This window comes from Haliotis rubra, unplaced genomic scaffold (genome assembly GCF_003918875.1).
Source record: "Haliotis rubra isolate DU_JTF1 unplaced genomic scaffold, ASM391887v1 Scf2156, whole genome shotgun sequence".
Lineage (NCBI taxonomy): Eukaryota > Metazoa > Mollusca > Gastropoda > Lepetellida > Haliotidae > Haliotis > Haliotis rubra.
In genome coordinates this window covers 21,365-38,476 of record NW_025766177.1, presented here as the reverse complement: position 1 = coordinate 38,476, position 17,112 = coordinate 21,365, and the positions used below count along the sequence as shown (strand labels likewise).

At 41.2% G+C, this 17,112-nt stretch overlaps 2 long non-coding RNA genes across 3 annotated transcripts; both read right to left on the bottom strand.

Annotated features, from left to right (window-relative positions):
• Positions 1 to 1,713: 1,713 nt before the first annotated feature.
• On the bottom strand, positions 1,714 to 8,386 carry LOC124276931. The gene is made up of 4 exons (XR_006898698.1): positions 8,303 to 8,386; positions 7,787 to 7,891; positions 2,704 to 2,823; positions 1,714 to 1,828 (listed from the first exon to the last, which is right to left on the bottom strand). It is a non-coding gene; the product is annotated as an uncharacterized LOC124276931 (long non-coding RNA).
• Positions 8,387 to 12,140: 3,754 nt separating this feature from the next.
• Positions 12,141 to 15,295, bottom strand: LOC124276930. Of its 2 annotated transcripts, none has more exons than XR_006898697.1 (3): positions 15,206 to 15,295; positions 14,863 to 14,950; positions 12,141 to 12,272 (listed from the first exon to the last, which is right to left on the bottom strand). It is a non-coding gene; the product is annotated as an uncharacterized LOC124276930 (long non-coding RNA). The 2 variants fall into 2 exon arrangements; XR_006898696.1 differs by having other exon boundaries at positions 15,210 to 15,295.
• Between the last annotated feature and the right edge of the window lie 1,817 nt (positions 15,296 to 17,112).

Below are 17,112 nucleotides of genomic sequence, written 5' to 3'. Positions count from 1 at the left end.
TGAAAGGTCGAGTGTTGTAGCAAGATTTTAATATGTGTCGATGCAGCAAGTGAAACTTTCACAGACAGAGCTATCTACAGTTAAAACGTACAACCAATGGGGTAGAAGCGGTGTGGTAACCTAGTGGGTATAGCTTTTGCATGGATACAGTTTGTGAAGCCCACCCCCTCTTTCTTCTTATTGTCCATGTTCATCAATCCTTTGTTGGTTTGTTTGTTTGTTTGTTTGTTGCTTAAAGAACAAATAAACTTTGTATTTTGTACTCCTTTAACCATTACATACGAAAGATTTGTGGTTAGTCTTATGCGGAACACCAAATTCATTCTTTAAAAACTTGTGGTTAATTAATACCGAGCGATTATAAGTTGCCAAAAAGTCAGCAATCAGCATTATTACTGCTATATTTCAGCGGTGTGTAAATAACAGAGCACAGACAATCGATGAACATCACGAGGATTCATCTATGCAACTGGGGTACAACGACATATGACATCCAAGTCAGCAAGTCGTATTTTAGGCACTATGGGCTGCATTAATCACAAATAGATGAATCATGTTAGACCAGGACGCTCCCCTTTAAAGTTCAGTGTTGGATGCGTCTATAGAGTAATACACATTCATGATTTCTTAATATTGAAATGGGTCCTCTGATAGGTGACGAGAACTGTTTATAAGCTGTAGATACTGTAGATGTTCAAGATTCAACATTCAACATTCTTTATTCAGTACCAGAGGCCTCCGGCCCACAGTACATGTATATAGATAGATAGTGTACATATAGTCATGTCACAACGTATATCATTCACATTTGCAATGGTTACGTTTCCCCATTACAAGAAGTAAATGAAGCGTTCGTAAAATTGTCAGTTGTCTCCCTAAGCTGTTTGATTTGTGTGCACTTCAGAATATACAGTGCTAAAGATTCTGACACAGTGTTATGTGTCATAACTTGTACAAATACTTGGTAAAAAACGTGTTTCTCAATCTGTTATACAAATAACATGAAGTAATAAAGTGCACTTCGTCTACAACTGCAGATACATTCAAATTTGAGTCACAATGTATATCAGTAACAATTATAATGATTAAGTTTCCCATCACCATAAGTAAATGAAGCGTTCGTAAAATTGTCAGTTGTCTCCCTTAGTTCAGCTGTATGATCTGCGTGCACTCCAGAATATACAGTGCTCAAAATCCTCAGCCATAACTTTCGTAAATTTGTCTACATTACATAAATTACTTGTACAAATAGTGTAGATGCAATGATCTTTAAGTCATTATGTTAAGCATGGTGCAATTAGCCAGGAGGCTCAGAGACAGTCTGGGGAGAGAGTAAAGGAGCCAAGTTAAGAGGTAAGCCAATCAGTCCGGTCCATCTTGACACATCTAAATTTCAAACTACATTCAAAACTAAGGGAACCAACCCTGGTAAACTCATCTTCCAGGGCCATCGACGAAAGGGGCGGGGGAACCGAAGGTGTCAAGCTATGACTGTCAGAGTCGGAGCCTAGCGAAAGGTGTGTGTGTGTGTGTGTGTGTGTGTGTGTGTGTGTGTGTGTGTGTGTGTGTGTGTGTGTGTGTGTGTGTGTGTGTGTGTGTGTGTGTGTGTGTGTGTGTGTGTGTGTGTGTGTGTGTGTGTGTGTGTGTGTGTGTGTGTGTGTGTGTGTGTGTGTGTGTGTGTGTGTAGGGGGTGGGGTGGGGTGGGGGTGGGGATGGGAGGTGGTGCGCCTCCATGTGTTCTACGGTCTGCTCATGATAAGCTTCATGTGTGATTCTTTTCTGGAGGTCCATCCCTCACTCTGCTCCCTGAGGTTGAAGGTACACATTTCTGAAAAGAAAATTAAAGAACACACATTTACATTTATTATAGAAGCATTTCATAATCTAAATTATTTCTACTTCTGTTTTCTTCGAATGATACTTTGTATAACAGAAAAATGTTATTTTATGTAAAATACATGGAATAATTCATTTGCAATATATATATTTTAAACGATTTTGGACAATAACACAGATCAATTATATGAAACTAACTTCACAGTTTCATTTAAAAAAAAATCCAACACTTTCAGTAGTAATTTCTACAAATTACACAAAATATTAGGAACTGGTTATGGCAGATATATGAAGAAACCATTCTACCACAGGTCACAGTAAAGGAGATCATGGTACTGAAGGGACGGTGGGGGTAGCATGGTGGCTAAAATAAATAAAACATATGACATTAATTGATCTAAATAAGCTCCAGTCCTTTGTCCATGGCTATGAAAACGTGCAAAAGCTGTCAGCTGTCTCATCTGTGTGCACAGACCTGCTAGAGGGTAATGAGCTGTGCATTCTACATTCAAGTTTATATTCCACAAAGTTATTCCCTACTAAATATGTAGGGGTTGGGGGATAATTTTTTAATGCATCATCAGTACAGATGAAAGCATGTAGGTTGTCTTGTTTGAGTGGCATTTTTAGAAGTTGAGACGTACAATATGGAACACGTTTTTATGGATAACAACTTCTTTATTTCGTGAGTGCGACGTTTCGATACAGATTCTTGTACCGTTGTCAAGCAAGAGTGACTTGCTTGACAACGGTACAAGAATCTGTATCGAAACGTCGCACTCACGAAATAAAGAAGTTGTTATCCATAAAAACGTGTTCCATAATGTAGGTTGTCATATTTCAAAACATGCCATTTTATTTACTTACCAAGTCATTGAGCTTTTCTACTTTTCCTATTTCTTCTGGCACTGAGATAAGCTTGTTGTTACTGGCAAGTAAAACCTCTAGGGTATGAAGATGACATGATGTCGGTGGCAAGACAGACAACTGGTTCCAACATGAAATAGAAAATTGATGAAAATCGGTGCATGGAAACATAAAAAGAAACCCATTCCACCTCACAACATCTCATTTGTTCCTATATTGCAGGAAAAACATATCTGGAGTATAATCTTATAAACAAGTCTCACAATACCTTGCTCTATGTTCTCACAAGTTTCCTGTATGTAAATACGGTTGGTGGCAACCTACCCTGGCCCTGATATAACTAACCCTAAGTATTGAAAAGGGGTGCTGGATCGGAAAGGGGATCCAAGGGCTAAGGATACAGTTGGTGGCAACCTACCCTGGCCCTGATATAACAAACCCTAAGTATCGGAAAGGGGTGTTGGATCGGAAGGGGGATCCAAGGGCTAAGGATACAGTTGTGGGTGACCTACCCTGGCCCTGATATATCTAACCATAAGCATCGGAAAGGGGTGTTGGATCGGAAAGGGGATCCAAGGGCTAAGGATACAGTTGGTGGTGACCTACCCTGGCCCTAATATAACTAACCCTAAGGATCGGAAAGGGGTGTTGGATCGGAAAGGGGATCCAAGGGCTAAGGATACAGTTGAGGGATAACCTACCCTATGCCTTTGTATGGCATTAATGAGTAATAACCTAGAAAAAGGTGAAATCAAGGGCTGTCAATTGGGGTGACCTACCCTGAGAAACATAACACCCTATTCGGAACTGTTTCATCGGGGGATCAATGGATACACTTGAGGGATAAGAACCCTATGCCTTTGTATGGCAAACAAAATACATGCCAAAGGTGAAATTATGATGTCAATGAAACTATGAGAGATACTACACCATTCACAGTTTCATCGGGTGAAGGCATGAAGTCAAACCCAAACAACTCCCAACACCTGATCCTCCAGCCATCACAGAAGCTGACCAAGGCATCTCTGACACCACCACCACCACCACCACCACCACCACCTACCTCACCATCCAGAAATACCCCACTGCCAAACTAGGAACTCAACACAAGAAGACCTGGACTTACAACTAGTCTCTGAAATGAACACATTTAACAGAAAAAAGGCTCATAGTAAAAAAATACAAAATATAATGAAAAGGTGCCGAGAGACGTTCTTCATTTTCAGAGACTAAACAAATCTGCAGAGAGATAATTTACAATGGTTCTTATCACCCACTACTGCTGAAATTGTTTGTGACAGGAATATTTATTGCCCCCACCACCTCCCAGTCCTACTGTCAGTGGTGTGGGCAGTTTTTGGGTAATGAGTATCAAGTGTCGCCAAATCTATTTTGAGAGCAAGCAGGGGTACCAGCTAAGAGAAGCATATCCTGATTTCCTATGGCTGGACAACTGGATCTCACAAAAATTCCAAAATTAATTATATTCTCCAAAATCCCAAAGGTTCTGTCTGCACTATATGTGGAAGTTTAATTGATGTTGCATCGAACAGGTGAAAATTTCTTTTTTATTGGAAGGACTAAGACCAGAGCAATGTCTTCTGATCGAAAAATGTTTACAGGGAATGTTCTACACCATTCTCTTCACACAGAGGTTACTTGTCATATGTTCTTACGTAGGAAGATATGACAGGAGTAACCTCTGTGGGAAGAGAATGGTTCTACACATACTGTGTATAGAAAATGTTTAGGTGAGGTCACTCGTGTGGACAATACTTTGTGCCTTGAAAACAAATCTGTAATGAATGTATACTATTACTACCAATCCTGTGGAACTGAAGTGAAAAAGATGTACAGTAGGATTCCAATAGTATTTCCTTATACCTTAGAGACCTTAGATGTTGGTATGCATTACATACTAATAAACAATGGTTTTCGTCCTCAATATATCATTCTTTGCACACAAGACATAATCCATCAACTTAAGTTTCTTTAACATATCTGTCAGTTTCAATTCGTGAAGAACATATTAATTAAGCACACGCGGCCCTGAATTTTGAAATTGTGAGTTCTTTGATATACAATCCTAAGCCAAATGATGACTGAAACGAAATATAGATGGAATATTTAGTGCTGCTATCGAAGGCTGCATGCCCATCTTGCTCATAAGATAAGTCTGTATACAAACACTGACATAACATTTTTAACACTAACTACACATTGTTCCTCTCAAAGATAGCAAAATCCATGCATGTAGATAATATATTTGATTTTAGCGGCCCAGTTAGTCTTAACCTTGATACAATCTAGAACTAATAACTTGTAACATTTTTTCACAAATCTCGTATCAGGCATATTGCATATTTTACACCAATAAGCAACGGCCCTTTATAAGTAAAACTTTACACTGGATAACGTCCACATTCTCCCAAGAATCGTTTACGTGCAAACATTTGTAAAATTTCATGGTAACCAAAACCACTGATTATGTTTGTTTTCTGGGAAATTTAGATATGAAGATGTACTGTCAATGAAAGTGATATTTTTCAAGGTCCCATGATGTTGACATAATTACAGAACTGTTACCAAGGTTACGTTGTTCTGGCAACACAGAGTGACTGATACAAAGTACATAACTGGCTGTTTTAACAAATATCTGTCATTGCGAAGCAACACAAATAGTGATTAAAATTAAGCATAAATTTTATTACACCAAATGCCCAACTACTGAGTGCAAAGAATATAATAAAATACACTGGAAAAGCCTGTAATAAAAAACACAGAAATGCTCATGATGGTCAAGGGGAGATAACCAGTAACCTACTCCTGTGAAGCTCCCATAAAATATAACATAGTGATTCACAATAACATGAAGGTAGTCAAATCATGAGCACATACAAACATGACTCAAGTGAGACACAAATATCCTGAAACTCACAACTCTTATAACCTCAACATATTAACCATGTTTAACCGTAACATATTCCTCCCAAAACATTAGAGGGTAAACTATGATAAAACATCAGTGACCACACCCTGTGGTACCTTAGTATGGACGCAATGTTGATAGAACACCTCCGAACTCTCCCATCGTCAGATTGTTTGAACAGTCTTAGGATCTACACCCTTCTCTATTGCATGTGTTGCACCTGTTGGCCGATAGGATTTTGCAGAAATGTCACGACCACCTAAACCAGCCAACCGAATACCAGTCTCCAGAATATGTCCCACTGTAGCAGCCGTTTTATACTGTTGAACAGCGGACGTAAACTCAAAAAGACTGGTTTCCTTGCAACTAACTGTCTTTGCCCTTTTGTACGGTCAATGTAACAACTAAGGGCACGCACAGGGTCCAACTTAGTATCTGAGTGTCTCTGAAGTTAAACAGTAAAACCTGCTCTACTAATGTCATTTTTTTATTCCATGCAACTTTATCTTGGCTGTGCCCTCATCTGTAAACACAATGTCACTTGTAGATAGAACCATTGGTGTTTCAGAATGTGACACAGGGTCAAACAGCATCCCCTTGGGAGCAATATCAGACGGTCTCAACATCAGTGTTAGCGCCATCAGACAAATGGTTTTAAGTCTCAAGTCTTTTATGGATAATTGTTCATTATTGTCCATACCTGAAAACAAGGCACAAAATGCTTCAACAGGCATTATTGAAGAGTATTTCATAGGTTCACAACTACCAGATTTAACCAGGGCGGTAACTAACCGTCGAACAGCTGATATTCGAGATAAATCGCCTCAAACATCGCAGACATAGCTGCTAAGGCAGTGTTAAGTACAGATCTGGGTTTTTCAGAACAATCTGCTAGCATACAAAGAAAAGAAACAGTGGCTACCTCAGACACGGGTGGGAAATAATAACTATGCTTTTTACAAAACACACACAGCTTGTTTAAGATAGCATTATAAGACTGCAAAGTTGACTTAGCCCAACAAAGAGGGAACTGTGCTATTGCCCTCTCAGGCCAATGCCTAGATCTGAGCTCACTCCGCCACAAACTCTCCAAGCAAGAACTTTCCAACCCAGATTCCACCTGGGCTCTGGAACTGGGCCCATCCTTTGGAACGCTTTCTTGCAATTTGGAATCTTGATTGGGGGTGCTATCACAATTTCCTTTACCTTCTGGAACCACACTCGACCTGGAAATAGAGGGGCAATGACTGTTGCACTTGCCCCTTGCTGAATGATTTTCTCGATAACTTTGGGTAGAAGACAGAACGGTCGATTCACCCAGTTGTTGTGACTGTCCCAGTGGTCCTGTGCCAGAGCATCCACCCCTGCACTCAACGGTTCGTAAAAGCGACTGTTGAAGTTTGGTAAATGAGTGTTTGTGCAACTTGCAAATCTGTCGAACGTGTGGGGACCCCAAACTCTGTCCAACATTTTGAATAACTGAGGGTGTAACATCCAATTGGCCTTGTCTAGAGTGCGACTCAAGGCATCTGCTGTCACGTTTTCCCTTCCTGCCAAATGCCTGCAACTCAGCAAAAGTCCACAGTCTTCTGCCTCTGCCCATATTGCTTTGGCAATTTTTGTCAAGTATACATTTGGACCTCCTATTAAGTTAAGCATTTATTAAAAATAGATGTCAAATGACGACACAGTGAACTTTGTCATGGGGGTAAGGAGCCAGTGGGGAGCCAGTGGGGAGCCAAGGGTACCAGGTTGTGTGGCATCCATTCAGCAGCGCCATGGAACAAAGACGAGTAACTTGATTAGTGAACAGAGCAATGAACAATGATCACAAACTGTAGAGTGTTTTTAATTGAATGAATCAAATACACGTGATCATGTACACTGTGTATTTACTTTGATTTTCTACTCATTCCCGGGTAGACTTGACATAGTTGGCACATGAAACCCATAACAGGTAGTAGCTGCAATAACAGACAATAAATGGAAAGAATGCCATGCACTTAACCATTGCCAATGTTCCGTATTTTAAGAAAAAAAAATTGTGTTGTACACATTAATTTGCTCACTAACATACATTTTACATCCATACATGAACAACATGTGAAATGTTTAGGTTAGGCAGGTTATTTTATATAATATAAATATACCTACAAATGATATGGGCCCTCATAAACACGACAAAAGTAGACATTTCTCGTTGCTTTGTCGCATCAACTACTTCGGGAATATTAGCCGGAGCAATTAATCGGTAGACTCCTGAAAAAAACAAAGCAAACACGAAACTCAAAACAATGAAGCGCTCGTAAAATAACTTGGGCACTCATCATCTGAAAAGTAAGAAATACGCTGTTGGAATCTGAGACCACATATCCGTATATGGTGTCTGTTGGAATTCTTGGGTTACACTGTGAATGGCGCCAATGTTGCTTCAATTATTTTACACAGCAGAATACAACAAAGTCCCCTGCCTTCCTGCTTCATCGCCAGGAAAACATTTGGCAGAGAGGCACGAAAACAGGTGACACTGTCTTCACTGAAAGCGTGACTGCAAACGGCTGTCCGAAACATGACAATGTCATGTACATGTTTCGTCCCTGTTTGAGCGAATGTCAGTGAACTCCGCGCCAGAAATATAAAATGTCGAGTGAAAGACATTGATATACTTACCTCCACACTCATATGTCACACTGACCAGGGATGGCGTTGCAGACTGACTACAAGCCCTCCACCCTCGGTCAGCGGTGTGCTGGCCTGCGATTGGTGCTTGCTGCGTCCGGTAAATAAAGAAAGAAAGAAAGAAAGAAAGAAAGAAAGAAAGAAATGAATGTACATCCATTTATGAGGAAATGTTTGGATTCGATCATCAAAATTGAGATTTGCCTTGTAGTTGTACTTATTTCGTTGGTTGGTTGGTTGGTTGGGATTGTAAATACACGTGATTGTTGGCTGTGTGCCAGGTGGGTCTGCATGAACAGCTGGCTGGTGGTGGAGTGTATTTGAGAGGTGTCAATCAGGATGACTGGAGGTGATAGTACAACCTGACCATATATGGGAGATGAAAGAAGGCCATGCAGTGTCCCCGGAAATTAGGGTTGGGATTTGCTTGCTTGCTTGCTTGCTTGCTTGCTTGCTTGCTGTTGTAGCCTTTGGTAGCTTTCGGTACCTTTGGAAGCCATTGTAGCCTTTGACTTGCCGTTATTTGGTGTGTGTATCTGCTGGTTGCGAAAGACTAAAGAAGACGGTCCTGGCGCAAGGTTTGGGCTTGTTGAGGATGCCGATGAATGCGATTGGTCGATTGGTGGTGTTTAGGATGTTATCAGCGATGGCTCGGTTGTACAACGGGTGCGAAAGTGTTTTTTAAGAATGCCAGAGTGGGCAGGGAATTCTACCTCTTCTGGTGCCAGTGTAGATGGTTCCGATCGGTGATGCCGATTTGGTGCTCCATCCAAGAGTTTTGGCCACGACTTCGGGCTATGGAATTTTCAGAGCCTAATATGGTGCAGGAAAGCGCAGTCGCCCGATGGAATCGGTGGTAAACACGACTGCTTCCTGGTCAGGTTCTGAAATTATGCATGAGACCCTAGACTTACTGAAAATATCCTTGGCACACTTGTTGTAAATGAGACAATTCTATTCCTTCTTTCAATTTAAACAAGATTTTTCATATTAAGAACTAGGTATGTCTCCAGTTCCAATTGTTTCCTCTGTTCAAGAAACAAGACACCCGAAGCCCATGCTCTAAACGATGTAAAAACTGTTTGGGGACAGCTGGTTCTCCTATGCTGGAAATGAAGGGAACTCAGAATGTAACCGAGCCCCTGGACGAGGTAATGCGTTTTTTTAATAAACCACAATAAAGAACCATTCATAAGAGTTCATTAAACTTTAAACATACGAAGGACATTGACTCAATGTCATTAAGAAATGCCAATGTGTGTATTAGTCAAATTAGACACACTATGATAATGTGAGTCGTCTTTTTTATTTGGTTGTGAAAGGGACCTACGCGACAGAGTTAAGAAACAATCACAACCGCAACCGAGTAGGCATGGCATAGATGTAATGCACTCAGGTAGCAATGCACAGTACAGGGATATTAAGGGCCAAACAGCAAAATTAATCAACCATATACATTGGGACAATGGCATTATTTGTTATGTAATGTACTCAGTAGTTGAAAAGATATGCTGCCGATCGAAAGAGAACAACATACGGCGTTTTAATCCCTCGTCGAAATAAATGTGTTTTGAATGGGTGTGTTTTTTTAAACACGAGGCTACTCAGGCTTGGCTGCCAGCATTAATGACACAGTCATCGTACGAAAGAACCCTAAGAACCTAATCACTAACACCCCCAACCCCCCCCCACCCTGACCTAAACCCAAACCTTACCCTACCTACTATCCCCCAACCTCCTCACCATAATTGAACCTGAACCTTACCCTAACACTCAACCTCTCCCCCCCCACACACACAAGCGAGACGCTATTTAGCTACTGTCACTAAACTTCACATGCACGGTGTCCGTAGAGAGTCAGGGACAGAGAGACACAATCTATGCTGGTAGCAAGTTGGCAACAAAATTAATATCGGCTTGACATTTGAGACCTCGGGGAAAGTATGATAGTGGGGCTGGACCATTTGTGGTGTACCCCGCCGTCATGTTGCTAGAATATTGTTAAAAGCGGCGTACAACCCAAACCAACTAACTCACTCACTCACTCACTCACTCACTCACGCACGCACGCACGCACGCACGCACGCACGCACGCACGCACTCACAATTGTCTACCCGTGGGAACGATGGTATTGCTCCATGGCAGGTGGTTGGGTTGCCTCACAAACTGATTGAAGCGCCATATAAATCTGTGGAAAATAGCCGTATATGGCATCTTGAAGCCCTCTCGTTTGGTTAAAGTGACTGAAGCGCCAGGCAAATGTCTGAAAACTGCCGTTAACGGGACTAAGTTGGGCTGTGCTTCAGGTGTTATACCGAGAATGAGGTATGAAAGGAATAATTTCCACTGCTCCTTCCGCCGTAATACCCCACCCACACTTGGACAACACAAAAAGTGCATTTTCGCTAAAGTCTATCAGACACACAATACCTGCTTGAAACACGTTCTTTCTACATTTCATAAAATTAATACTGTGTGGGGAAAAACGTTCATATCACATGGGCTTAAACTGTTATCATTTTTATTGTTATTGTTATTGCTATTGTTGTTGTTGTTATTGCTATTGTTGTTGTTTTTATTGTTGTTGTTGCTATTGTTGTTGTTGTTGTTTTTGGTTGTGGTGGTTGTTTAACGCCGCACTCAGCAACATCCCGACTATATGGAGGCGGTGTGGACCAGAAAATCCAGTAATCAACTGCTTGGAAAGCTGACTGGCTGTGCGTGTGACCGTTTCTTCACAGTGTTGGACATGATACACACACTGTCATAGCTACTCAAGCCTTCAGTAAGATATGTTACAGTGTTGAATGCATTACTGCCTGGGTCCAGTATCCAAGGAAACATGCACTGTTACTGTAACATCTCTCGGGCATCTGGACGATGGATACGGCAACACGTTGCACAAACAGGCAGACAAACTTACATGAATTCATTAAAATTAAGAAGCCTGTGGATATTTCCCCCTGGTGGTGTTATTCTTATATATAGCTGGGGTTGTGACGTCATATCCTCTATACTCTAAACTCACCACTGTATACTTGTACCCAGTTGTTATGGCAAGGTACTCACATGCCCCTGTAGGTCTGCGGAACTGAAAACGGCAATGTGGACACTAATATACTCAACATTGCCAACCGCTGCTCACACACGAACAGAAATTCTACTGAATGATAGTTTGAGCTGAAGGAGTCGTTGTGGGTACAAGTACCCCAGATATATACCCCCGATATTATACTAGCCAAAGTCCGAACACAGAACAGTGCCGGGTACGCTACCCTAAACGGGGGTGGAGTCCATAATGTTTAACCCTTGTAGTTCCGATTCGCCTGATTCCGAGTGCATATGCTGCGCATGGCGACAAATAAGAGTATTGTACGTACTACACTTTGTATTTTTTTGCATGGTGTCAGTATGTTAGAACAGTTCCGATTTGGAAACTGAAGAAAACATTCTTTGTTCTCCAAAGGTCACCTCCAGGACCACAAGAGATAGCATGACGTGTTCAGCTCATCTTCAATGGCCAACAGGTGGCAAGGCACTGCACCCTAGCGGATAGAACTATAATCCTATTGCTGGTCTATAGGCTACCCGTGAAGATCTGAGTTTCAATTGTTTTTCAGCAAACAAGTCGTAACAGACGACTAACGGGATGGTGTGGCCAGGCTCGCTGACTTGGTTGATGCAGGCCATTCATGTTATCCCAATTGCTCAACATGTCAACAATTAACTGGACTGCCACAGACCAGTCATATAGATTATTGCTGTATGTGTTCTTACAAAGCAAACACAGAATATCACACAGTCCTCCACAATGAACAAAATCTTGTACAGAGTTAAGAATGTATTTTATTCTTTTCATCTTTAAATACACACACGGATGCGGCTGTTCACTCAAGTCTAACGAATCGAGAAGCATTACCCGAGCTCTGGCAATATTTTCTCTTTCGTCAGCATCCCTCTCTGAAAACAAACAAAGTCCAATGATAACAAATGTATGTAATCTGGCTGTTACATAATGTTAAAACTGTAGGCTACAGCAAACCTCTATTTCAAACATCTGAATTGTTTATTTCTTTCTGGTAAAGATAGGTGTTAGATTTGCTAAAGACACAACGACGTCATCATAGAAGGCATATTTAGAGTTGTTCCTGACATCTTCTTTCATACGGTTAAAAATATTTACAATTTGACAATCTAAGCTGTGTATTAATTTTACTTGATGTGTCCAATTATAAGCTGTGTTTGACAATTAAAGAACCTAGTGTTTCTTGGAAACGTGTTTGCTTGTATTGGGTATACTATTACTTGCACAGCTGACTGTTTGACAGATCTAAATACTCGGATGCTCACAAGCAGCTTGTTTTAAGGTTGTCTTCTTGTAAGAATTACTGTAGTGATCTTACCTACTTTCAAACTGCTTCAGGCAGGCAAATTCTTGACACTCAACCTTTTCATTATGCATTTCATTGTTGTTTGGAGTCAGAACATACACACGTTACGAGCTGTACAGTATGTACGGGTCATGTAGACTGTAAGTACCGGATGTACAGGCTGTCAGTACCAGATGTACAGACTGTCAGTACCGGATGTACAGGCTGTCAGTACCAGATGTACAGACTGTCAGTACCAGATGTACAGGCTGTCAGTACCGGTACAGACTGTCAGTGTCAGTTGTTCAGTCTGACCAGTGTAGTCTGGTATCCCTTTAAGACTGACCAGTGTAATCTACCTCCTTTAAGACTGACCAGTGTAATCTACGTCCCTTTAAGTGACCAGTGTAGTCTACATCCCTTTAAAGGTCACATGTAACGTAAAACACAACTTTGCAGATTCATACCTTTCGGTATGGACTTACCGAAACAAATCTTCAAAATGCAAATTCAACTTATAAAATTGAAAAATAGCGCGATGAAAAAAATCGGCATCAGGGTTGAAAAGATTCACTAATTTTCCCCAGCACTGGGGAAAACTGGTTTCAACAGCTGGGCTGCGCTCATAGGACATGCGCAGTGAAACATGTTCGCGCAGCTTGGAAGCGGGTGGTCCGTGAATACTCGGTGAAGGCTTTGGTGTCAGCTACTTTTCTAATGTTTTGTTGATATTTCACAGGCGCGAGCTTTTTATATGTTATGACAGTAGATTACCGATTTACTGTTTATATAATCTCACTTGTCTATTTCACCACACGTTCTTCTTACCGAGTCACTTTCTCAGTTCGATACTTAAAAGCAATGTCATTATTTAGCGTTGACAGAATTTCTAACTGTGATATAAGATATGTCGTTGTCACAGAGAAAACTCAATGTCTGTTTTATTGACACCTACCACGACATCCGATAGACTGTAAGACAATCTGGCAGCAGTGTGTAGTGTAGCCAGTCAGGAGTATCAGCCAGGGTAAACAGCAGGCTGAGATGAGAGTGCCCTAGCGTACACAGATCAGCCCTGTTTGGGGTTGCTGTCAGATGGAGAATACATTACGACATTGTATTTATGGTATTTTGGTTTATCATGCCCAGAGGTTGGCCAACACAGATGTCCAACAACCGTCAACTAAAACTGGGAGATTACTGATCAACTTGCCATGTCACGCTGACTGTTTCAAATATGTACACTTGCAGTATCAGATTTTAGAGAGAAAAACTCTGGTGCACACTGATAAAACAAACACAGTATGTTTCGTTTTTCAAAATGGTTTTGTGTCCCCATAAATCATGAAAATTCAACTCATGTCTAATGGCCATAATCACCACATAAAACTATTTATTGCTTTATATGAAGCTAAGAAACTACTATAAAACTATTTGTTGCATTGTTAATGATGAACCTTACCTAGAACACTGCAAGATAGAAAACACAGCGTATCTACTTGACAAAACTAAGACTGAGTTATCACAGACTAATAAATGAACTGGGAAGAAGAGCAAGACCACCTACACCATTGGAGGACCGTCTCTGTGATCAATGCTTAGTCCTTGAGGATGAATGAGTGAGTGAGATGGGTTTATGCTGCTTTTAGCAATATTCCAGCAATATAACGTTGGGGACAGCAGAAATATAAACAGGATTACATAATCCACCTGCATACAATACATTAACTGTATATTCTTGCTATCTGTACAAATAATCATTTAAAGCTAGTTGAAAATTTTGTCTTAAATACTTCAAACCAAGATCAATTTTTACAAATTCCAAGTGAAACCTACACACCTACAGTTTCTAGGTAACTCCTACCCTAACCCTTAAAGAAAACTAACCCTAAGGATCCAAAGGGTGGTGTTTGATCGGAAAGGGGATCCAAGGGCTAAGTACCGTAAAGGGGTGTTTGATGAGCAAGTGGTGGCCATCCGTAAAGGAGTATGAGCAAGTGAAAGACCTGTGACCCTAGAGCCCAAATCCAACAGGCAGAGTCTGCTGGTGAATACAAGTGGCACAGAGCTAACAGCAAACTGCACTGTTGGCCATAAATATATGCTTAATACGGCGAATACGGTATACCACATGGCGGACATGACTGGGTACAATGAAAGCAAGGTGTACAATCTCCTACCTCACACAAGCTGCCATGTTGCCAGTATTCAGGGGGCTGTGGAGAGTTGTGTCGGATTGTTGTGTCAGCAGGTGACCTTGGTCAGGGTCTGCAACATGGTCCAACACAATGAGCATGATGTGCACAACTAATTATGAGCCTATGCCAATGAAAGGTAACGCACAATGGAAAACAAAACAAAGCAATGATGCCATTTTAGCTGTATTTGGAAGTTTAGATATGAAGGTATGACATAAAACGAGCATTTGAACAAGATTCCATGATGATTAAGTACAGAAGTGTTACCATGGTGATTAATAATGCAAGAGTGACTAATATCCAGAGAATGACTGATTTTACATACTTACAAAACCAGAGGGTTAAGAGGGAATCCAGGGTTTGATGTGGGTCCGAGGCTGTGTGGCAGTGGGCCTGTTGAGCAGCAATGGAATAGAGACAAACAACCGGGACAGTGTGGTGACATGCCAGACATATACAGAAATTGGGATGTAAATAGTTATACTGACATTGCATTGTACTAAGCATTAACATACTGTAACAGAACTGGATGCCATGAACTATCTGGTGATTACAAGGTGAATAAACAGTCAAACTGCCAAAGGAGTAAAGGAAATATCTTATGAATGAGATGAATATGCACAAACTATAAACTATGAAAAGAGACCAAGGTGTGTGTCCCACAATGTCCACAAGCAATTTCTGAGCAGCTGACAGTGAGGTGAAACTGTAATAAAACTAAGACATTGTAACTGCAGCCAGTAAGCTACCACAGCTGATGACAAAGGCACACTAAGCATAGTGCACTTGGATAGACTGCTGGGTGACAGTGGACTGAGTGATGGTGGCTGTGGCAGCAAACTATGGCAGAAAGGCGAAATGTGAAGTACATCATGTTTACAACATATTTAAGAACACATATTGAGATGAGTTAACATATTGATGCATGGTCCAAACGAATGGCAGTGTTTTTGGATGAAAAACTGTAGTCCAACAACAACAACAACAACAACAACAACAACAACAAAGGGGTGCACATGCAAGTATACAAGGAAAATGCAATCCTCTCCCCTCGGCACGACAACACCAGCAGGCATGGGGTTTTTTTTATGAGTAATTGCATGTATATATACTTACATCGACATGTGTGTAGTGGTTGGTTGAATAACATCGACAGCAAGTAGGAAAAGAAAGAAAACAAAAGAGAAAAAGCCCCGCCACACACACACACACACACACACACACACACACACACAATACCGAAAATGAATTATTTCTGTGATGTAAACAAACACTGCACTGAAGCCTTACAAACGTGATGTCAGTCAGTATAATGTGTCTGAGTGGGGGTATTCATGCTTCACTGCTGCGTGGTATCTCAGCAGACTAGCACTATAAAACAGCTTCTGTCTGGGCTAGTACAAGCAGCCGCACATACACATACACAAGCATGCACGCTTGTCCTATGAGCGAAATATTCTCAAGCACGACGTTAAACCCAATTTCACTTCACCTCAACTCACTCATTCACTCACTCTCAGAGCACGCAACTTCACTTCAGGGTAGGTTTGCTAAAAAGTGGAGCAAAACTAAACTCACTCACTCAGAGACAGTTGGTTAGCCCTAGTGGTTAAAGTGTTTACTCCCTTGCACCAAGGCACCCAGTTCGAATGTCCATATGTGTTTTATGGGACAGTTTATTATGTAAACTGCCATAATATGCAGGAATGTTGATAAAAAACGGCTTATTACCTCCCTCCCTCCCTCACTCACACTCAGAGCAGTCAAATACTTCCATCTGACACTTTCTACTTTCCTCTCTTCAGGGGCAGTTGGTTAGCCAAGTGGTTGAAGTGTTTGCTCATCGCACCAGGACCCCCAGTTTGAAACCCCCATGTGGGTGGTATGTCTAGGTTCCACTGCTATGATATTGCAAGAATGTTACCGCAAGTGGCATAAAACCACACTCACTCACTCCCTCACTTTTAGTGCAGTCAAATACTTCAAACATGACTGTATGTATTCAGTATATAGGTTATGTTAATGTCACCTTTTACATCCATGAGTAAGATTGAAAGCTGTGAATTTATAGTAATTTCACTTCCACTGACTGAGTTTTAGTTTTATGCCGCTTTTAGCAATATTCCACCAATATCACGGGGGACACCAGAAATGGGCTTCACAGATTGTGCCCATGTGGGGAATCGAAGCCGGGTCTCCAGCGTGATGAGCCAACGCTTTAACCACTAGGCT